Genomic DNA, 17120 nt, shown 5'->3' on the forward strand with positions numbered 1-17120 from the left:
TTACAAGGGCGGCCTTTAGGTCCAACCAAGGAGGTCGTATCTAACCTAGGCCAACTTTTGGGAACAACAGTTAGAAATTCTCGTTTTGTGACTTTGCTATATACTAGTTGGCATGGTGTGCCTGGTAAACTCAAAGAGGACATGTGGGAGTATGCCAATGTATGTAAATATGGCATTATGGACAGTTTTTTATTTATTTATTTATTACTTTGTTTTTGCTAACCTTTGACATTCTAATATTTTGTATTATGTAAGAACTGCGACTAATCAACCGGTGAATTAAGTGATTAATTGCCTAAATTAGATTCCGAAAATTTAGAGAGAGAATTTGAGGATTTAAAGGTGATTTTCAGACTCAGTAGGTCTTTTTGAGTTAGAAAATGTGCTTTCTGCGAAAAATCGTAAAAAACTGCGAACCGGTAGTTAAACCGGTTGAACCGGTTCAAGTCTGCCCAGTACCACATGAGAAAAAGTAAAAACCGCGAAAACCTTAGAAAAAATGTTAGAAATAGAAAACCGGGCGTTAATTTTAAAGGTTTGGCCCGAAGTTGAGCCAAACGGGCTAAAAACGCTAACAGATTGGACCGGGCTCAAGTTGGGCCCAAGCCCAACATATAAAAGGGTTCATTAGTGAACCCATTTCAGCATAACACATAAACAAACACACTCACACAGCTGAGAAATAGAAGAAGAAAGAAACCCCAAGAGCACTATTCACCCATCTCTTCTCTTCGCGATATCTCGAGCTACGGTGCTCCGATTTACGTGCCGTCAGCGGCTACGTGTTTCTTGTGAAAAGCTCTACAAAACCCATATAAGAAACTGGTAAGAAAAACTCGAATCTCTCTCAGTTTCTCTCCTCAAAATTTCGGGTTTATAGGGTTTTTGATTAAATGAGTTTTTGTGATTTTGAATGTTTATGTTTGCTCTAATCCTTGCTTAGCCTTGGATTCTTGCTAGTAAACCTGTTGGAGAAGATAAGAGCCACTAAATCCTTGTGAATTTATGTTTAATTGGAACCCTAGGTTGATTTGAGGTGATTTATATGTATATAGTTTGATTATTGTGGCTTTGGGAGCTCTTGGAACTTATTTGTGCTTATTGGAGTGGAATTGAAAGCTTGGATTGTGGTTGGAAGCTTGTTTGTGCTAAGTTGGAATTTGGGTGCATAAAGGAGAATCGGCCAGTGTATGGTTTCGGTTTCCTCTATGTAGTATATAATATTCATGGACACATAGGCTAGTGACCAATAGGATAGGTTGAACTAAAATGATGGTTGGTGTGTTAAATGTTGATGAATTGATGAATGTTGGGTTGATTGTGATGAATTTTAATGATATGATGATGTTAAATGATTGTATGGATTGGAAGTTGGTTCCTTATGATAATTGTAGTGTTATGATTTATGAAATGGTGGGTTTGATGGTGATTTTGATCAAAATTGTTATATAGTTAATGTTAGAATTGAGAGTAATAAAATGAGAAGGAGAATGTGGTAAGGTTGGTGTAATATGATACAACATGTACATTTTGATGAAAAATGGAATTTAGGATGGTTTGGTATGATTTGGTATGGGTATGGTAAGATATGGTGGGAATTGTAAAGTTTGGTAAAATTGAGTTTTTAGTAAACTTTGTCCGATCATAATTTTTGCCTCGGTTTTCAAAATTGATTGAAATTTATTTAGAATTAAAGATCTTTGAAAACTCTTTAAATCGATATAAAATTTGTGAAAATTGGAATTTTGTAGAGGAAGTTATGATCCTTCAAAGTTGTGGTAAAAATCTAAGATTCTGCAAAGTTGCAGAATTTCATGATTTCTGATATGTGCGGGCGCACACCCTGCAAATATTTTGACCTGTGCGCACACACAGGCAGGGAAGTGCGCTCTGTAAGCAGTGCTAGCACAGCTTGTGCGCGCACATATCTAAGAAAAAACTTCAACCTGTGCGGACGCACACGTCGGGAAGGTCAGTCTGCTGGGACGCTGGCACAGGTTGTGCGAGTGCACAGATCCTTGTAAAAATTGACACCTGTGCATATGCACACTGATGCGTGAGCATCTTTCCTATCTTTTCTGAACTCGCTGCCAAGGCTGCGCCTAACTTGAGATTTCTCAAGTTAGGCGCAAGACACAACAACAATACACGAGATTGGTCCTGCCCACTTCAAGTTAGGTGCACTAAAGCCCAAGTTAGGCGCAACTTCACTCAACTAAACTCCAATTCATGCTGCCAAGTGAAGTCAAGTGGTCTCCATCCATCAATTGAAGATTTGCTGATTGCTATAATTAATTCTAATTTAAATTCAAATTTTAAAAATAGGAAAAGATATTATTTTAGTTTTAAAGATAGATTTTAAATTAATTAGGATTAGATATAAATAGGGGGATAGCACCTCAACATTATTCCATTCCAGACTTCCAATTCTATACAAATTTACATTCCGTAATCCTAGTTTTCTACTCTGAACCATGAGCAATTAATCCTCCATTGTTAAGGTTAAGAGCTCTGTCTATTTGTATGGATTGATTTTATTGCTTTATCTATTTTAATTCATGTATAGATTTATAATTTAAGAATTGTTTTTGCTCTTTATCTTATGAATTTGGGTGGAATAGAAGTATGACCCTCTTTCTATTTGAGTTCTTGTATAACTTGGAAAAGCTCTTTACTTGAACAACAGCTTGAAAACATATTCTCCTAAATTTTAATTATCTGGATTTAACGGGATACGTGACATATAATCCTTTTATTTTTGGGTAATTAGAGTTTTTGTGGCATATAAACTGGAATTTGATCATGTAGCTTCTAATTGGAATTAATTGGCCAAAGAATTGGCAGTTAATGAATTTTAGAGGAGACTAGAAAGGTCTAAGGAATTAGAGTCTAGTCACATATACTTTGCCATAAATTAAATCCTACATAATTAAAATAGTTAGTAAGAAATGTAAATCCGGAAAAATAGATAACTCTGAAGCCTTAACTGCCTTCTCAATATTTTATTTCCAACTTATTTATTTGCCTATCTTTAATATTCTAAATTTACTGTTAATGCTTTTAAATTTCCAAACACTATTTTCTGTTTGTCTAACTAAGCCTATCAAACACTATTGTTGTTTAATCCATCAATTCTCGTGGAATCGACTCTTACTCACGTAAGGTATTACCTGGTATGACCCGGTGTACTTGCCGGTTAGTCTGTGGTTAGAAAATCCGCACCAAATTTTTGATGCCGTTGCCGAAAATTGATTGTGATTGACAACTACCCTGTCCTCGTTTTAATTTTTTTTACTTCATTTAACTTTTGAATTTTGTTTTTAAAACCTGTGTCCGTTTTTTTTATTTTCCTTTTCATTTTTATTTTCTTTTATTTTCATTCTGTTTCCTGTTTTATTTTTTATTTTTTTACATCATTTAGCTTTCGAATTTTTTTCAAATAGTTTTTTTTCAAAACCTAGGTCCATTTTTTTATTTTTATTTTTTTTATTTTTATTCTGTTTCTTCCCATTATTTTTATTATCTTTTAATATTTTATTTATTTTATTTTATCTCTATTTTTAACTTCCGAAAAAAAAAATTTGCATCTTATATTATTTTTCTTAATTTCTAAAATTAAGTTTGGTGTCCTCTATTTATTTTTATTTTAATTTTTTGTTTATTTTTCTGGTTAATTTCGAATTTTTCTGTCTTAATTCTACCTATAGTTTTCGAAATTTATTTATTTATTTTATTTAGTATTTTTATTTTATTATTTTACACAGGTTACCTCACAGGGAGTTCTCTGCACTCTGACGTAGAGAGTCCCATTTTTTTTTGTCTTTTGTTTGTGTATGCGCAGGAACAGAGTCAAAGAACATCTCTTATACTTTGATCCTGAACCTGAAAGAACTTTCAGGTGGCGTTTACAACAAGTAAGACTTTACAAGGCTGTAGAGTCCACTATGGATAATAATAATGCTGTTAATGCCAATGTGGCAAATTCGAATGGGCATGATCAACAAAGGAGAGTGCTTAGCTCTTATTCTGCCCCTACAGCGGATCTTTATGGAAAAAGCATTGTGGTGCCTCCTATAGCTGCGAACAACTTTGAATTGAAGCCACAATTGGTCACCCTGGTGCAACAAAACTACCAGTATCATGGTCTCCCCCACGAAGACCCAAATCAATTTATTTCTAATTTTCTACAGATTTGTAATACTGTGAAGACAAATGGAGTAAACCAGAGGTGTACAAACTCATGCTCTTCCCATTTGATCTGAGGGATGGAGCAAAGCTATGGCTTGACTCCCAACCTAGGGAGAGTTTGAATACTTGGGACAAGGTTGTTACTGAGTTTCTGACTAAATTTTTCCCACCAAAGAAGCTGACTAAGCTTAGGTTGGAAGTTCAGACCTTCAGGTAGAAGGAGGGTGAAACTCTTTATGAAGCTTGGGAGAGATACAAGCTACTGACTAGGCAATGCCCTCCGGACATGTTCTCCAAATGGACTCAACTAGATATCTTTTATGAAGGCTTGGGTGAGATGTCCAAGATGAGCTTAGATACTTCTGCAGGCGGTTCATTGCACAAGAAGAAGACACCAGAGAAGACTATTGAGCTTATTGAATTGGTTGCTAGCAACCAATATTTATACTTATCTAACAGGAATCCTGTGAACTCTGAGACCTCTCAGAAGAGAGGCGTGTTGGAAGTGGAAGCTGTTAATGCTCTTCTTGCTCAGAACAAGCTTATGTCTCAGCAAATAAATCTACTTACTCAACAGATGGGTGGCATGCAAGTCTCAGCTATCAACACCCAAAATCCACCTCAAGAGGCCTCCTATAACATGGCGGGTAATTTTTTGCAAAATAATAATTATGATTATACTCAATCCCCTTCTGAATATCTCAATTACATGGGGAGTGCTCCTAGAAATCCCAATAATGATCCCTATTCTCAAACCTACAATCAAGGGTGGGGAAATCACTCAAATTTTGGGTGGAGATACCAACCTCAAAGACCTCAGAACTTCAACAATAATTCTCAAGGCGGCTTACAACAGAACAATTACAATAACTGCCAATTTCAGTCTCAGCAGGCAAACTCTAAATCCCAAGAAGATGCTAATTGGGAGATGATGAAGAGTTTTGTGCAGGAAACTAGAGCATCAATCAAGAATTTGGAGATTCAGATGGGTCAAATAGCCACCAGAGTTAATGAAATTGATCAGAGGACCACTAATAGCCTTCCTGGTAACACAATTCCAAATCCAAGAGAGGAATGCAAGGCTATCACCTTGATAGATAGACAAGTGGCAAGTATGGAAGCACAAGTTAGTGAGGAGCCTGTTGAAAAAGAAACTCCAAAGGAGAAGAAGGAAGAAGTAGAGCATGTCACTCCAAAGCGTGCAGACAACCCATTCCCAGACTCTCTTGACACTTATCCTACATTGCCAAAGGCTCCTGAGTACAAGCCTAAAATGCCATATCCTCAGAGACTTCAAAAGAAGACCAAGGACAAGCAGTTTTCAAAGTTCTTGGAAGTCTTCAGAAAGTTGCAAATCAATATTCCTTTTGCTGAGGTTTTGGAGCAAATGCCTCTCTATGTCAAGTTCATGAAGGAGCTGTTGTCAAAGAAGAAGCCTTTAAAGGGAGATGAGACAGTGGTCCTGACTAAAGAATGCAGTGCCATCATTCAGAATAACTTGTCAAGGAAGATGCCAGATCCAGGGAGCTTTCAAATTCCATGCACCATTGGGAGCACAACCTTTGAGAAAGCCTTATGTGATCTGGGGGCAAGCATAAATCTAATGCCCTTATCTGTGATGAAGAAGCTGCAAATCCAAGAGGCACAATCCACAAAGATAGCATTACAGATGGCAGACAAATCCATAAAGCCTGCATACGGATTGGTGGAGAATATTTTGGTCAAAGTGGGTAAGTCCTTCCTCCCAGCAGATTTTGTGATTCTTGACACAGGGGAGGATGAGAATGCCTCCATAATTCTAGGAAGACCATTCCTAGCCACGGAAAGAGCTCTGATTGATGTAGAAGTGGGTGAATTAGTGCTTAGAGTGCATGATAAGCAACTAGTCTTTCATGTCTTCAAAGATGTACATTCAACAGGTGAAGAAGAGAGGTGCATGCAGACTGAGCTTATTGATCCAAACCTTCAACAACCCCCTGATGATGCACAGCAGAATCTACAGCTCAAACCTCCTTTGGTGACAATGAATAAAATTCCTCCTGACATCAAACCTAAGTTTGGTATTGGGAATGTATCATCCACCAAGGAGGAGGTTCCCAAAAAGAAGAAAGTACCCAGAGGATGGAGAAACAAAAAGATCCCCATTGAAGGTTTATCCCCAGGAATGAAGGTGGTGTTGACTAGCAATCCAGTACGGACTTATATAGTAAACAGAATCCTCTCTCTGGAGCATATTGAGCTAATTTATGGAGACACAGGAAAGAAGTTCAAAGTAAGGGGTGAAGAGCTGAGCCCCTATGATCCTCCTCCTTAGAGGAGTGACCGTCAAGCTAGTGACGATAAAGAAGCGCTTATCGGGAGGCAACCCGATAACTTCGTATCCTTAGTTATTTTTTGTAGTCATAGTTTTCATACTTATTTGATTGTTATTGAGTTTTTACTATTTTTTAGATCATGCATCTATCTCAGAACAGGAGCCGGACAAAACGAAAAAAAAAAAGCACACGACGCGCAAGCGTCGCTAACGCGTACGCGTCAGATGGGTGTGCGTGAAAAGTAAAAGCGAACAGAGAGTTGTGCGTGCACGCGGCTGGCTTCGCGTGAATTGCACAAAACCAATGGCACGCGGACGCATGTCTGACGCTCACGCGTCATTAAGGATTACTTGCGCCCCACGCGTACGCGTGCTGTACGCGTATGCGTCGCCTTCGCCGCCCAGTTTTAATTTTCTTTCTCTCTCTCCCAATCCTAATTCTCTCTTGTTCTTTTATCCTTTTATTCTTCTTTCATCATAATAGTTGTTTCTTTCTGTCTTTAGTTCTTCTTTACTTGAGGACAAGCAAACCTTCAAGTTTGGTGTTGACGCTTCGCTTAGAAGTTTTCTGTTTATTCTTATGGCACCAAAGGGAGGCGAATCATCTTCACAGGAGGAGCACAACCTGAAGAATAAAACGACCGCTAGGATAACTAAGGTGGTTGAGTTCCTTTCATTTTTATTCCTCCCCTCTTTTTCTATATTATGTTCCAGTTTTCTTCTATTTTTGCTTTGTTTGTTGCATGATCCTTTATTAGTTAGAATCCTAGGTCTAGTTTAGTTTTCTCTTAATTGATTTAAAAGATGTCTCACGTATTACTCACTGAGCTTGAATTTAAATAAAAAATACATAAGTGATGTATTGCATGAGAAATTGAGTTAATTTTAAGAGTAGTCTTATTTACTTAGATATGGTGGCAATACTTTTTGTTTTCTGAATGAATGCTTGAACAGTGCATATTTTTGATAGTGAAGTTTATGAATGTTAAAATTGTTGGCTCTTGAAAGAATGATGAAAAAATGTTATTGATAATCTGAAAAATCATAAAATTGATTCTTGAAGCAAGAAAAAGCAGTGAAAAACACGAAGCTTGCGAAAAAAATATATAAATAATATATAAAATAAAGAAAAAGAAAGAAAAAAGAAAAAAATAAGCAGAAAAATATATAAATAATATATAAAATAAAGAAAAAGAAAGAAAAAAAAAGAAAAAAAGCAAGCAGAAAAAGCCACTAACTCTTTAAACTAAAAGACAAAGGGTAAAAAGGATCAAAGGCTTTGAGCATTAATGGATAGGAGGGCCCAAAGGAATAAAATCCTGGCCTAAGCGACTAAATCAAGCTGTCCTTAACCATGTGCTTGTGGCGTGAAGGTGTCAAGTGAAAAGCTTGAGATTGAGCGGTTAAAGTCATGGTCCAAAGCAAAACGAGTGTGCTTAAGAATTCTGGGCACCTCTAACTGGAGACTCTAGCAAAGCTGAGTCACAATCTGAAAAGGTTCAACCAGTTATGTGTCTGTGGCATTTATGTATCCGGTGGTAATACTGGAAAATAAAATGCTTAGGGTCACGGCCAAGACTCATAAAGTAGCTGTGTTCAAGAATCAACATACTGAACTAGGAGAATCAATAACACTATCTGAATTCTGAGTTCCTATGGATGCCAATCATTCTGAACTTAAAAGGATAAAGTGAGATGCCAAAACTATTCAGAATTGCAGTTGTAAACCCCATTATAAGAAGAGACATGAGCTTAATCGAACTCTCATTCTCATGCAAATTCACATCCTAAGCTTATATTAGTTCTGGTTGCTTGAGGACAAGCAACAGTTCAAGTTTGGTGTTGTGATGCGTGAGCATCTTTCCTATCTTTTCCTAGTGAATTTGCATCTAAATTGTTGAGTTTAATAAAGAATTAATTATCTTTTAGCCAATATGGATGCTACTTTGAGTCTTGTGCAATTTTGTTTATTTTAGGTAGCATTCAGCTGGATTTGATGGAGTTTCTGCAGAAGAAGAGATGAAGGCGAATGATGCTGTCAACCCTGACTTCTCTGCACTCAAACCTAAATAACTCAAGTTACAGAAGTCCAATGGACGTGATTTCAGTGGCGTTGGAAAGCTAACTTCCAGAGCTTTCGAACGATATATAATAGTCTATACTTCTTCTCCGAACTTGCTGCCAAGGCTGCGCCTAACTTGAGATTTCTCAAGTTAGGTGCAAGACATAACAACAATACGCGATATTGGTCCTGCCCACTTCAAGTTATGCACACTAAAGCCCAAGTTAGGCGCAGCTTCACTCAACTAAACTCCAATTCATGCTGCCAAGCCCAAGTTAGGCGTGGATCCTAGTGAAGCCAAGTGGTCCCCATCCATCAATTGAAGATTTGCTTATTACTATAATTAATTCTAATTTAAATTCAAATTTTAAAAATAGGAAATATATTATTTTAGTTTTAAAGATAGATTTTAAATTAATTAGGATTAGATAAAAATAGGGGGATACCACCTCAATATTATTCCATTCCAGACTTCCAATTCTATACAAATTTACATTCTGTAATCCTAGTTTTCTACTCTAAACCATGAGTAACTAATCCTCCATTGTTAAGGTTAGGAGCTCTGTCTATTTGTATGGATTGATTTTATTGCTTTATCTATTTTAATTTATGTATGGATTTATAATTTAAGAATTATTTTCGCTCTTTATCTTATGAATTTGGGTGGAACAGAAGTATGACCCTCTTTCTATTTGAGTTCTTATATAACTTGGAAAAGCTCTTTACTTGAACAACAGTTTGAAAACATATTCTCCTAAATTTTAATTATCTAGATTTAACGGGATACGTGACATATAATCCTTCTATTTTTGGGTAATTAGAGTTTTTGTGGCATATAAACTGGAATTTGATCATGTAACTTCTAATTGGAATTAATTGACCAAGGAATTGGCAGTTAATGAATTTTAGAGGAGACTAGAAAGGTCTAAGGAATTAGGGTCTAGTCACGTATAGTTTGCCATAAATTAAATCCTACATAATTAAAATAGTTAGTAAGAAATGTAAATCCGGAAAAATAGATAACTCTGAAGCCTTAACTGCCTTCTCAATATTTTATTTCCAACTTATTTATCTGCCTATCTTTAATATTCTAAATTTACTGTTAATGCTTTTAAACTTCCAAACACTATTTTCTGTTTGTCTAACTAAACCTATCAAACACTATTGTTGCTTAATCCATCAATCCTCGTGGAATCGACCCTTACTCACGTAAGGTATTACTTGGTACGACTCGGTGCACTTGCCGGCTAGTCTGTGATTAGAAAATCCGCACCAAGTTTTTGGTGCCGTTGCCGGAGATTGATTGTGATTGACAACTACCCGTTATTTGATTGTTTAGATTAGATAATTTTTCTTTTAATTTACTTACTTTTAGTATTATTAATTTTTATTTTTCATTTTTTCTTTATTTTTTGTTTTTCTTTTCGTTCCACCCCTGTCCTCGTTTTAATTTTTTTTACTTCATTTAACTTTTGAATTTTGTTTTCAAAACCTGTGTCCGTTTTTTTTATTTTCCTTTTCATTTTTATTTTCTTTTATTTTCATTCTGTTTCCTGTTTTATTTTTTTTATTTTTTTTACATCATTTAGCTTTTGAATTTTTTTTAAATAATTTTTTTTCAAAACATGCGTCCATTTTTTTAATTTTTTAATTTTTATTTTCTTTTATTTTCATTCTGTTTCTTCCTATTATTTTTATTATCTTTTAATATTTTATTTATTTTATTTTATTTCTATTTTTAACCTCCAAAAAAAATTTGCATCTTATATTATTTTTCTTAATCTCTAAAATTAAGTTTAGTGTCCTCTATTTATTTTTATTTTTATTTTTGTTTATTTTTCTGGTTAATTTTGACTTTTTCTGTCTTAATTCTACGTATAGTTTTCGAAATTTATTTATTTATTTTATTTAGTATTTTTATTTTATTATTTTACACAGGTTACTTCACAGGGAGTTCTCTGTACTCTGACGTAGAGAGTCTCATCTTTTCTTGTCTTTTGTTTGTGTATGCGCAGGAACAGAGACAAAGAACATCTCTTAGATTTTGATCCTGAACCTGAAAGAACTTTCAGGCGGCGTTTACAACAAATAAGACTTTACAAGGCTGCAAAGTCCACTATGGATAATAATAATGCTGTTAATGCCAATGTGGCAAATCCGAATGGGATGATCAACAAACGAGAGTGCTTAGCTCTTATTCTGCCCCTACTACGGATCTTTATGGAAAAAGCATTGTGGTGCCTCCTATAGCTGCGAACAACTTTGAGTTGAAGCCATAATTGGTCACCCTAGTGCAACAAACTGCTAGTATCATGGTCTCCCCCACGAAGACCCAAATAAATTTATTTCTAATTTTCTACAGATTTGTGATACTGTGAAGACAAATGGAGTAAACCCAGAGGTGTACAAACTCATGCTCTTCCCATTTGCTCTGAGGGATGGAGCAAAGCTATGGCTTAACTCCCAACCCAGGGAGAGTTTGAATACTTGGGACAAGGTTGTTACTGAGTTTCTGACTAAATTTTTCCCACCAAAGAAGCTGACTAAGCTTAGGTTCGAGGTTCAGACCTTCAGGAAGAAGGAGGGTTAAACTCTTTATGAAGCTTGGGAGAGATACAAGCTACTGACTAGGCAATGCCCTCCGGACATGTTCTCCAAATGGACTCAACTAGATATCTTTTATAAAGGCTTGGGTGAGATGTCCAAGATGAGCTTAGATACTTCTGCAGGCGGTTCATTGCACAAGAAGAAGACACCAGAGAAGACTATTGAGCTTATTGAATTGGTTGCTAGCAACCAATATTTATACTCATCTAACAGGAATCCTGTGAACTCTGAGACCTCTCAGAAGAGAGGCGTGTTGGAAGTAGAAGTTGTTAATGCTCTTCTTGCTCAGAACAAGCTTATGTCTTAGCAAATAAATCTACTTACTCAACAGATGGGTGGCATGCAAGTCTCAGCTATCAACACCCAAAATCCACCTCAAGAGGCCTCCTATGACATGGCAGGTAATTTTGTGCAAAATAATAATTATGATTATACTCAATCCCCTTCTGAATAGGTCAATTACATGGGGAGTGCTCCTAGAAATTCCAATAATAATCCCTATTCTCAAACCTACAATCAAGGGTGGAGAAATCACCCAAATTTTGGGTGGAGAGACCGTCGAACGGATTTTCGGTCGGTAAAGAAATTCACAAATATAATCGCGTTGTAAGTATAGCTTCTAAACCAACAGAAAATCCTTTCGTACAAACGTTTGGTTGTCACAAGTAACAAACCCCTTAATAAATTGATAACTGAAGTATTTAAACTTTGGGTCGTCTTCTCAAGGAATTGCAGGGAGGTGTTCTTATTATTGGTTATGAGTCTTGTAAATTGGGGGTTTTTAAGATAAGGAACAGGTAATTTAAATGACAAGGAAAATAAATTAATAATAATAAAATCTCTTGGCAAGGTATGAAAATTCGGAAGCCCTATCCTAGTTATCCTTATCGATGGTGATGGGAATTGAGTTTTAATCCCACTTAGTTAACCTTTACTAAAGCAAGGGAAAGTCAAATGGACTAATTAGTTAGATCCTTAAGTCCTAGCCAACTCCTAAGGAAAGACTAGAGTTAGTAGAATTCAATTCAATTAGCAAAAATAACAATTGACAACTACGATAAGTTTGATAACTCAAGAATTTCCAGTTAATCAATTAAAGCCAAGAATATAAAAAGCTAAATAAGAATCATAAATCTGAAATACCTCAAATTATATTAAGTAAAGAAAATCCTAACATGAATGGTTCATAAGCCAATTTGGCAACATAAGTAATTAAATAAAAGCATTAAAGTATCTGAAAGTAAAAGAGAAATATAAAGTAAAAGGAATGTTGAACCTGGAACTCAGAAGAAATTGTAAGTTGAAATAATAAAGAAATCCTAATTCCTTTAAGAGGAATCCTAATCCTAAAACCTAAGAGAGAGGAGAGAGCCTCTCTCTCTAAAAAACTACATCTAAAACTAAAAATTATGAATTATGAGCTGATGATCATGAATGAATGGATTCCCCCACTTTATAGCCTCTAATCTGTGTTTTCTAGGCCGAAAACAGCTCAGAAATCGCTGGAGAAGAAATCTGCCACGCTGATTTTCGTCACTACGACGCGTCCGTGTGGAGCACGCGTTCACGTCGCCTAGCTTCAAGGCAACTATAGCATATTATATATCAAATCGAAGTCTCGGACGTTATCTTTCCAACGCAACTAGGATCGCGTCGTTTGGACCTCTGTAGCTCAAGTTATGACCATTTGAGTGCGAAGAGGTCAGGCTGGACAACTTAGCAATTTCTTCAACTTCTTGTATTCCTTCCACTTTTGCGTGCTTCCTTTCCATCCTCTGAGTCATTCCTGCCCTGTAATCTCTGAAATCACTTAACACACATATCAAGGTATTGAATGGTAATAAGAGAGGATTAATATTAGCAAATATAAGTCCAAAGAAGCATGTTTTCAATCATAGCACAAAATCAGAAAGGAGAATGTAAAACATGCATTTTGTATGAACAAGTGTATGAAAGATTGATAAAATCCACTCAATTGAGCATAAGATAAACCATAAAATAGTGATTTATCAGAGACCAACCTCAAAGACCTCATAACTTCAACAATAATTCTCAAGGCGGCTTCCAACAGAACAATTACAATAACCACCAATTTCAGTCTCAGCAGGAAAACTCTAAATCCCAAGAAGATGCTAATTGGGAGATGATGAAGAGTTTTGTGCAGGAAACTATAGCATCAATCAAGAATTTGAAGATTCAGATGGGTCAATTAGCCACAAGAGTTAATGAAATTGATCAGAGGACCACTAATAGCCTTCCTGGTAACACAATTCCAAATCCAAGAGAGGAATGCAAGGCTATCACCTTGATAGATAGACAAGTGGCAAGTATGGAAGCACAAGTTAGTGAGGAGCCCGTTGAAAAAGAAGCTCCAGAGGAGAAGAAGGAAAAAGTAGAGCATGTCCCTCTAAAGCGTGCAGACAACCCATTCCCAGACTCTCTTGACACTTATCTTACATTGCCAAAGGCTCCTGAGTACAAGTCTAAAATGCCATATCCTCAGAGACTTCAAAAGGAGACCAAGGACAAGCAGTTTTCAAAGTTCTTGGAAGTCTTCAGAAAGTTGCAAATCAATATTCCTTTTGCTGAGGTTTTGGAGCAAATGCCTCTCTATGTCAAGTTTATGAAGGAGCTGTTGTCAAAGAAGAAGCCTTTAAAGGGAGATGAGACAGTGGTCTTGCCTAAAAAATGCAGTGCCATCATTCAGAATAACTTGTCAAGGAAGATGCCAGATCCAGGGAGCTTTCAAATTCTATGCACCATTGGGAGCACAACCTTTATGAGAATACCTTTCAAATTCCATGCACCATTGTGATTCTTGACACAGGGGAGGATGATAATGCCTCTATAATTCTAGGAAGACCATTCCTAGCCACGGGAAGAGCTCTGATTGATGTAGAAGTGGGTGAATTAGTGCTTAGAGTGCATGATGAGCAACTAGTCTTTCATGTCTTCAAAGATGTACATTCAACAGGTGAAGAAGAGAGGTGCATGCAGACTGAGCTTATTGATCCAAACCTTCAAGAACCCCCTGATGATGCACAGCAGAATCTACAGCTCAAACCTCCTTTGGTGACAATCAATAAAATTCCTCCTGACATCAAACCTAAGTTTAGTGTTGGGAATGCATCATCCACCAAGGAAGAGGTTTCCAAAAAGAAGAAAGTACACAGAGGATGGAGAAACAAAAAGATCCCCATTGAAGATTTCTCCCCAAGAATGAAGGTGGTGTTAACTAGCAATCCAGTGCGGACTTATACAGTAAACAGAATCCTCTCTCTGGAGCATATTGAGCTAATTTATGAAGACACAGGAAAGAAGTTCAAAGTAAGGGGTAAAGAGCTGAGCCCCTATGATCCTCCTCCTTAGAGGAGCTGACCGTCAAGCTAGTGACGATAAAGAAGCGCTTGTCGGGAGGCAACCCGATAACTTCGTATCCTTAGTTATTTTTTTGTAGTCATAGTTTTCTTACTTATTTGATTGTTATTGAGTTTTTACTATTTTTTAGATCATGCATCTATCTTAGAACAAGAGCCGGACAAAACGAAAAAAAAAAAGCACACGACGCGCAAGCGTCGCTAACGCGTACGCGTCAGATGGGTGTGCGTGAAAAATAAAAGCGAACAGAGAGTTGTGCGTGCACGCGGCTGGCTTCGCGTGAATTGCACAAAACCAATGGCACGCGGACGTGTGCCTGACGCTCACGCGTCATTAAGGATTACTTGCGCCCCACGCGTACGCGTCGCCTTCGCCGCCCAGTTTTAATTTTCTTTCTCTCTCTCCCAATCCTAATTCTCTCTTGTTCTTTTATCATTTTATTCTTCTTTCATCATAATAGTTGTTTCTTTCTGTCTTCAGTTCTTCTTTGCTTGAGGACAAGCAAACCTTCAAGTTTGGTGTTGACGCTTCGCTTAGAAGTTTTCTGTTTATTCTTATGGCACCAAAGGGAGGCGAATCATCTTCACAGGAGGAGCACAACCTGAAGAATAAAATGACCACTAGGATAACTAAGGTAGTTGAGTTCCTTTTATTTTTTATTCCTCCCCTCTTTTTCTATATTATTTTCCGGTTTTCTGCTATTTTTGCTTTGTTTGTTGCATGATCCTTTATTAGTTAGAATCCTATGTCTATTTTAGTTTTCTCTTAATTGCTTTAAAAGATGTCTCACGTATTACTCACTTAGCTTGAATTCAAATAAAAAATACAGAAGTGATGTATTGCATGAGAAATTGAGTTAATTTTAAGAGTAGTCTTATTTACTTAGATGTGGTGGTAATACTTTTTTTTTTCTGAATGAATGCTTGAACAGTGCATATTTTTTATAGTGAAGTTTATGAATGTTAAAGTTTTTGGCTCTTGAAAGAATGATGAAAAAAGAAAAATGTTATTGATAATCTGAAAAATTATAAAATTGATTCTTGAAGCAAGAAAAAGCAGTGAAAAACACGAAGCTTGCGAAAACATTATATAAATAATACATAAAATAAAGAAAAAGAAAGAAAAAAGAAAAAAAGTAAGTAGAAAAATATATAAATAATATATAAAATAAAGAAAAAGAAAGAAAAAAAAGAAAAAAAGCAAGCAGAAAAAGCCAATAACCCTTTAAACTAAAAGGCAAAGGGTAAAAAGGATCCAAGGCTTTGAGCATTAATGGATAGGAGGGCCCAAAGGAATAAAATCCTGGCCTAAGTGGCTAAATCAAGCTGTCCTTAACCATGTCCTTGTGGCGTGAAGGTGTCAAGTGAAAAGCTTGAGACTGAGCGGTTAAAGTCGTGGTCCAAAGCAAGACGAGTGTGCTTAAGAATTCTGGGCACCTCTAACTGGGGACTCTAGCAAAGCTGAGTCACAATCTGAAAAGGTTCACCCAGTTATATGTCTGTGGCATTTATATATCCGGTGGTAATACTGAAAAATAAAATGCTTAGGGTCACGGCCAAGACTCATAAAGTAGCTGTGTTCAAGAATCAACATACTGAACTAAGAGAATCAATAACACTATCTGAATTCTGAGTTCCTTTGGATGCCAATCATTCTGAACTTCAAAGTGAGATGCCAAAACTATTAAGGATTGCAGTTGTAAACCCCACTATAAGAAGAGACATGAGCTTAATCGAACTCTCATTCTCATGAAAATTCACATCCTAAGCTTATATTAGTTCTGGTTGTTTGAGGACAAGCAACAGTTCAAGTTTGGTGTTGTGATGCGTGAGCATCTTTCCTTTCTTTTTCTAGTGAATTTACATCTAAATTGTTGAGTTTAATAAAGAATTAATTATCTTTTAGCCAATATGAATGCTACTTTGAGTCTTGTGTAATTCTGTTTATTTTAGGTAGCATTCAGCTGGATTTGATGGAGTTTCTGCAGAAGAAGAGATGAAGGCGAATGATGCTGTCAACCCTGACCTCTCTGCACTCAAACCTGAATAACTCGAGCTACAGAGGTCCAATGGACATGATTCTAGTGGCGTTGGAAAGCTAACTTCCAGAGCTTTCCAACGATATATAATAGTCTATACTTATTCTCCCAACTCGTTGCCAAGGCTGCGCCTAACTTGAGATTTCTCAAGTTAGGCGCAAGACACAACAACAATACGTGAGATTGGTCTTGCCCACTTCAAGTTAGGCGCACTAAAGCCCAAGTTTGGCACAGCTTCACTCAACTAAACTCCAATTCATGCTGCCAAGCCCAAGTTAGGCATGGATCCCAGTGAAGCCAAGTGGTCCCCATCCATCAATTGAAGATTTGCTGATTGCTATAATTAATTCTAATTTAAATTCAAATTTTAAAAATAGGAAAATATATTATTTTAGTTTTAAGGATAGATTTTAAATTAATTAGGATTAGATAAAAATAGGAGGATACCACCTCAACATTATTCCATTCCAGACTTCCAATTCTATACAAATTTACATTCTGTAATCCTAGTTTTCTACTCTGAACCATGAGCA

Source organism: Arachis ipaensis, chromosome B7, assembly GCF_059453495.1.
Source record: "Arachis ipaensis isolate K30076 ecotype BB chromosome B7, ASM5945349v1, whole genome shotgun sequence".
NCBI classification, from domain to species: Eukaryota; Viridiplantae; Streptophyta; class Magnoliopsida; order Fabales; family Fabaceae; genus Arachis; species Arachis ipaensis.